Source organism: Lampris incognitus, chromosome 3 (genome assembly GCF_029633865.1).
Source record: "Lampris incognitus isolate fLamInc1 chromosome 3, fLamInc1.hap2, whole genome shotgun sequence".
Lineage (NCBI taxonomy): Eukaryota > Metazoa > Chordata > Actinopteri > Lampriformes > Lampridae > Lampris > Lampris incognitus.
This window is the reverse complement of record NC_079213.1, coordinates 10,594,824-10,602,665: the sequence shown is the minus strand read 5'-3', so window position 1 is coordinate 10,602,665 and position 7,842 is coordinate 10,594,824.

Below are 7,842 nucleotides of genomic sequence, written 5' to 3'. Positions count from 1 at the left end.
CTAATGGCTAAACATATCTATTTTTAATTTTATGCCTGAATTTAACCGCATCTAGCTGCTCCATCAGTGAAAGCAGCCGCATTGACATTAATGAAAGAGGGAAAAATCTGCTCCAACAGGGCTCATGGGCAAGCAAGGAGTCTATGAAAACAGCCTCTAAACTCAAAACAGACTCAAAACAGTCAGACTCAAGAGTTTGTGCAGCATGCTGTCAATATGTTTCTATTTAAACACATGCAATGACGCCAGACTTCTGCTGAGATGGAGTTCTTCATTACATGTACACATCACATACTACTGTGCACGAGTACCTACCCACCCTCATGTAACGCAGGGTAGGAAGAGAGACGAGGAGCGGGTTGATTGTGTGTTGATAGATTAGGGAGGGCGGACGATGGAAAGGGGATTGGGCAGGGTTTGAGATTAGATTAGATTGGATCAAATCAGATTAGATAACACGAGATCTGATTAGACTTTGATGATCCTCATGAGGAAGTTGAATTGTTGTAGCAGGACATAACAGGATACAGCCAAGAGAAATGAAGACGCACAAGGAAACTTCATAGAAATGTAATCAGGCTGCACTGTCATCGCAGCCTAGTTTAATAATCGTGTAATAGAATTTAGCTGTCAAGACTGTCCATCAAGGTTTCAAGCCGGAAAAAAAAAACATCCTCTCGAACATGAAATAACACCGCACAATGATTCAGATGTCAGCCGTGTACATAATTGTAGCAATTCGTGAAAACAAAATCAGTTAAACATTTGTTTGCATGCTTTTGTACTAAACTGGCCTTATTTTTTATTTTTCTGGAAATGGGAAAGATTTTGTACAGCCATGCTTATTTTAGTAAAGGTAATAAACAGAACGCGTAAAAAAAAAGTGCATTATGGGGCGTCCAAGTAGTGTAGCAATCTATTCCGTTGCCTACCAACACAGGGATCGCTGGTTCGAATCCCCGTGTTACCTCCGGCTCGGTCGAGCGTCCCTACAGTCACAATTGGCCGTGTCTGCGGGTGGGAAACCGGATGTGGGTATGTGTCCTGGTCGCTGCACTAGCGCCTCCTCTGGTCGATCGGGGTGCCTGTTCAGGAGGGAGGGGGAACCGGTCCCCCTGGTGAAACTCCTCACTATCAGGTGAAAAGAAGCAGCTGGCGACTCCACATGTATCAGAGGAGGCATGTGGTAGTCTGCAGCCCTCCCTGGATCGGCAGAGGGGTGGAGCAGCGACCGGGACGGCTCGGAAGAGTGGGGTAATTGGCCGGATACAACTGGGGAGAAAACTGGGGGGGGGGGGGTGCATTACGATAAAACTTTTCTTCTGCTATATTCCAGGATACTTTTGGATGAAGTAGCAGAAACAGCCCGCCTCGTCTGTTTGTTTGGTTAGAAACGGGCAGATCACCAGAAACATTTTTCGCTGCTGGCACTAAATTCACACACATCATTATGTTTTATTCGCACCGGTTCCCCCAAAATGATTTCCAGGGCCCACGGTTCAAATTTTGAACTGCAAACTCTCAAATCTGAGTGATGTGCTCTGCCACGGAAGCATATCATTTAACAAGCAGATAGGCTGAAGGTATTTTTCTGCATACATTACTGCAAAGTAGTCTCCCTTAATCTACTGTCAGTGACCCAGTTTACACTACCGCATGAGCACACTCTCAGGGGTTAATCACTCGGTATTTGAATAAATCAACATAAGTTGTGAGGATGTGTCCATGCTAAGTGGCTAACAATGTACCCGTCCACATGCGAGAAGTTAATTATTCATGAAACGTCCAGATGAGGCGTCAGTCCCTCGGTGGTCTAAATCACGGCGTATGTGGGTTTGTGATCTTTTTAATGGTCGCCTAATACGACAGGTGAGTTATGTGACGTTGTTAAACCTCATAGTCAAATTAGGAGGTAGAAAGGCCAGACACTTGTCTTCTTTGTGGCGTACGGTAACGTATTAAGTGTATGTGTGTGTGTGTGTTTGTGTGTGTGATTGATAGGTAAACTGCTTAGATTTCAATCCATTTGATAAATGCACTATTCTAATTACCCCTGATCCATTTAAATTCTTGCGGCCGCTCCCATAAATCAAAACACGCGCTAATGAAGGCTGGAGACGGAGCAAAGAGATACGGGTTTGTGAATCCGAACAGGTTTAACAACTCACGGGAAGCTGAGCCGAAGCCACGGCGCTGAGCAATTCCTTCGCCCTGTCACGGGGGCACATCTTAATCACAAAAACCGGGTGCCGCTCTTCATCTCCCGTCCCATACCTCCCATTGATTTTGAAGAAACAGATGGTCAACAGCAAGGCGCTCAACAACGAGAGCCCCTTTCATTGATTTTACCAAGTGGAGAGAAAAAAAGAAAAGTCAAGATTCATTTTGAGAAACACTCAAGGACGGGATGGTGAAATCAGACAAACAGTTCTGAGTAGCTAACTGGAGAGAGAAAGTGCAGATATTTTATTCCACTATTTGTCTGGCGATGTCCATTTCACCCAATTGCCATCACTGGCAGTAAACTAGAACTCTCTCGGCAGTGCTTCACATCGTAGCAACTGATAGCTTTCTAAGGACCAGAGAACAAATGGCTATGGAGGCCATCAGTACCCATTTACATTAAATTCACATCACATGACCGTACAACGGTAGATCAACTCACAGCCCCGTGTAACAGAGGATGCTGGGAAATCTCGACCACTGCCCCTTGCGCATTGACAAGTTGAGATAATGCATTGCAGCGCCTCTCGCCTCAACTTGTGATGTGGCGCACTGGGATGGCGAATGCCACCATCTCATTGGCCGTGCTGGCTTCCATCTGCACGCCGTGATTGATTGGCTAAATCCGTTGAGATTTGGAGCAGGAGTCGTTAGCGGGGAATCTCCCTTTGATGGCCTTTTCTAGGCCATCGATTTGACTTTCAAAACGCGGGACTGCATTTTGATTGGTTCAATTGGCTATTGATTCATCGCCCTGCATATCTGGTCTTTGTTAAGCCTCTGCAGGGCCGTTGCAGCACACACTGCTGATTGATTAACATCCGGATGACGATGATGCATGACATATATGCAATATCCAAATAACATCAGTTTGTCCTTAGACATTCAATATCTGTTTACCCTAAGACGTCCACGATGGAAGTACCACAGCAGCAAGTAATTTGTAAGCTACGGGTTCACTTTGCAGTATCGTTCACGCAGTCATTTCTTCAATAACTAAACAGTACACTCTTGCAAGCATAGGACCGAGGACACAGCTTGGAGTTTATTGTTGGGTTTATTTTGGTGCTCTCTTCTGCCATGAGAAATGATGCTCTTCACGTAAATTCAAGCAAGAAGACAAATTTCCATTCTTACACACCTAGTCTCTCTATAATATAATAATCATTTCATTTATATGGTGCTTTTCTAGACACCCAAAGCACTTCACATTGAAAGAGGTAACTCACTTCAACCACCACCAATGTGTAGCACCCACCTACCTGGGTGATGCATGGCAGCCATTTTGCACCAAAATGTTCACCACATATCAGCATGAGGTGGAGAGGGAGGAATCATTGAGCCAATTACATGGGGGGATGATGAGGTGGCCAGATGGAGAGAGCCAGGTTGGGACTTTTGCCAGAACACCGGAGGACCCCCTACTCTTTGTAATAAGTGCCATGGGATCTTTAATGACCACAGTGAGTCAGGACCTCGGTTTCACGTCTCATTCGACGGACAGCATCTCCTATAGCACAGTGTCCCCGTCACTGCACTGGGACATTGGTATTTTGATATGTTGTTTTAATTAGGACCAGAGTGAAGACTGCCCCCTGCTTGCCCATTCCGGCAGCAACGCCGTTTTTCCCGGGAGGTCTCCCATCCAAGTACTAGCCAAGCCCAGACCTGCTTAGCATCCGTCATTTGGCAGGGCCAGGGTACATGTCAATGTGGCTGCTGACTCTGTTACTTATCTGATGATCAGACTCGGTTATGTACACAGGCTTTCTGTCAGGCAATGGTCTGCTCGCCGAGTAATATTTTACCTCCTTACCTGGCACGTCTGTTTGCTGTCATTGCAGTCTACGCTGCTTGCCCCTCTGCCACCACCAGTGCCAAGGCCTCCCCATCTACGGCTCCCCCTAGGTGGACTATTTGGATTCAATTTTATTTATAGGGTCTTACATCCTATAAATTGTCATCAATGGCAGAGTCACCGCCAAAGTTCTTTTAAATATTATGAAAGTATTTGTTTTTGCATCAATTTTTGGGTGTCTTTTCTGATGTGAGTGTTCACGTCCCTCCATGCGATTACATAAGACTGAGAATAAGCACAAATCATGTTTCACGGCTGCCTCAGTGCGCAGCAAAACCCCTCCATCATCCACAGTGCTGGTATAAAGACCCCCACACTGCACCACACAGTCCACATACTATATGGACGGTTTTCCTTGAACAAAGCGGTCAATAATGCAGGTAGATATATATATATATACGGTTCCGCAATCAATTTCGCTGTGCCATATAGCATTTATGCTGGGCTTTGTGCGACAACCACACTTGGTTATAAATGTGAAGTCAAAGAGCAGTAATGGTGGTGTGTTTTGCTCGGCCGTTTGGCTATGTGCTATCTCGCCATAATGGGATCGCTTTGAAATTCCATTTATTGTGCACCAGGATGACAAATAAGTCTCTAATTAAAGAAAACCTACATTTCAAGGCAAACTAATGGAGGCCGATGGTGACTGGAAGGATGCATTCATTTACTGCCTTGCTAATATGTTTGTCAGACCTGACACGCTGTGATCTATTTCTCTGAGCTAATGCAACCGCCACATAATCAGGGAAAAATAATTAATGGCAGGCATATTACCGGGCAATATCACACGGACTAAAGCCACGGACAATAAATAAGATGTAATCACAATCAATAAGGTGCTGGAGATGGAGAAAGAAAAACATGGCACGATAATCTCCTGCTTTGAGAGCATAAATTGTCCTGATGTAAATGAAATGAAAAGATAAATGCATGTTTCCCACCCCAGCCCCTTCCTCCCACTTCAGCGCACTGCTATCGCGAGGCTTAAAGGAGGACCATATGCTGAGTGAACCCCCTAAGCAGGGTCACCTTGAAAGCATTAGAGTTTAATATGATTGACTGCGCGGTCTTAGCGAAGGATTAGCGTTGTGATGTTGGCCGTATGGTCCCTGACAACGAGAGAAGTCAAATTTATGTTTACAGGTACAAAAAAGAAAAAAAGAAAGAGGTTTATTGAGAAGTTAGGTGATGGGTGGGTGGTAGTGATGGTGGTGGGAGGGGGGTGTGGGGTTACGTGTGATAAATAGTTTAGCGCTGGTTGGAGACATAGCTGTAATGAGTCAACTTGGATGAGACGGCCTCGCTGTCAAATCATGGTGAGAGGATCCCATTAGCCTAGAAAAACTCCGAGGTGAATTTGATGAGCTGCTTAATTCAATAACACCCCCCCTTCTCCTCTAACCCTCCACCACCATCGCCCTACACCTCCTCTCTCTCCCCTGCTTCACCCTCCAATGTCAGGGTCAAGCATGGCTTTATAAATGTTATCTGATTGGCGAGGGCTTTCCAGCTTAGATCCGACAATGAAATTAATCTCTGCATTGATGGTACACAGAACCGAACAAGAGAAGCGAAGCAATCAGGAAAAAAAAGGAGGTGTGTAGTGTAAGAGAGAGGGGGGGGGAGAAAAACTTGAGCAGATAAGCACGATCAATCGGACAGCTTCACCCCCGGGTTTTAGAGCTCTGCCGAGGTTTTGCACGAGTTTAGTAAACTGTGGTTCAGGTGAAAATGTGGACACTTCTTGTACAGATTGGATATGATGTTATTTCAGCTTGAACGTCACCCTCCCTTTTTCGGCAAAAGTTAGTATTTGTGCTTTTCTAACTTTCTGAAACCGTTCCTCTTGGGAAATCTGCAGGGATTTCAAGTGATTTGCATATCATCACATAAAATGGGCGGCACGGTGGCCCAGTGGTCAGCGCTGTCGACTTACAGCAAGAAGGTCCTGGGTTCGAACCCCAGGGTTGTCCACCCTTGGGGTGGAGGGGGTCCTCGGTGTGGAGTTTGCATGTTCTCCCCCATGTCTGTGGTGGGTTTTCTCCGGGTGCTCCAGTCTCCCCCACCATCAAAAAGACATGCATGTTGGGTTAATACTCCTGTCTGTGCCCCTGACCGAGGCATGGCGAGACGAACTGGAGTTGGTCCCTGGGCACGGCACCGCGGCTGCCCACTGCTCCTCGCTACACAGCTAGAATGGGTTAAATGCAGAGAGGAATTTCCCCAATGGGATTAATATAGTATATCAAAATCAAAAATCAAAACCGAAAAAAAACCCCCAAAAAACAAAATAGGCAGCTTTTTCGAAAGTTTCCAATTCCCTCGATTCAAATGCCATGAAAACGACGGTTCTGATTAAGCCACTTAATTAGAATTAACAAGATCATCTCCACTCAAATCCAACACTTACCCTTTTTATTATGTGGCAGAATACCATGACTAACAACATTAACTGGTGATTTTATAAAGGGGCTGTAACCTTCCGGGTATCATCTGAGTTACTATCTTGCACTAAGTAGGAAAGGATGTCACAAACCGCTCGTAGTGTTTCACACAGTAAAGTAGGCATTCAAATTCCATTGGCTCTACTTTTATCCTTGACATTGCAGGTGCAATTTCAAATTATACAGTACACAATGTTGACCTTCGGCGTTCATTCTCTAGGGTTAGATCGGTAATATAAAACGTGCAAGCGTTAATCTACTGTGCTACGCTTCCATCCTCTGCGGGACCCCCGGGGGAATGTCACAAAGATGCTGTCGAAATGCCTTGTGCGTGTACCTCCGGGCCAGCACGGGGACCGGGAAATAATGTTATGAAACATTCATCGTTCATTTTGTAATGCTGAGGTTGACGAAACAGGAAGAAAGGGAGAGAGGGTGAGTGAGTGAGTGAGTGAGTCAGGAAGACTGCGAGAGAAATCAGGTGCACGTGTGTTAACTGAGACCGACGGACCCTCGTCATGTGGAAAAATAGCACTACTTCATTCCCCGATATAGTAAGTCCTCTTTTTTTGGGGGGGGGGGGTTATTTTTTGGGCATTTTCACCTTAATTAGACAGTGATAGTGAAGATGCCGACAGGAAATGGGGAGAGAGGGAAGGGGTACGACATGCAGCAAAGGTCACCGGCTGGAATCGAATCGGCGATGGCTGCGACCATGTGGGCCCGTGGCATGCACTGTAACCATTCGGCTATGGAGGCGCCCCTTTAGTGAATCCTCTTATTTGCAATATTCATGTCACCCAGTGCAATGAAAGGAGGACAACCCCGGCAACTCTTGTACCACCAAGAATAGACGTACCCCCTTTTGTTTTGTGGAAGGGGGGGGGGGGAGAAACTCCACTCTCGAACTGACCCAGATAGCAACAACAGCAAGCTGCAGTCTTGAGGGGCAAACGAAACAGTCCACACACACACACACACACACACACAAATACAAAAATGTTCTCCTGACAAAAAGTTAGCCGAGAAGCAAAAGAAGCGAAAAAACAGCGGATGAATATTTTAAGAAGCGAGCTCTCATATAAGGAGAGAGAGGGAGACAAGCAAGAGTCAGAGGAGGACGGAAAAAAAAAAAACAAGCAGCGCCTGCAACGGCTCAAATTGTCGACTTGCAGAAAGGGGAGTTTTGGGAGGTGCGCGTGCAGGCGGCATCTGCTAAAGCTCGCCTCTGTGTACATTTCCCCCCGCCTAGCGGAGTGCATCATCAGCTTATTGGGATAATCATCTGAAGAAGAGAAAACACAAATATGGCAA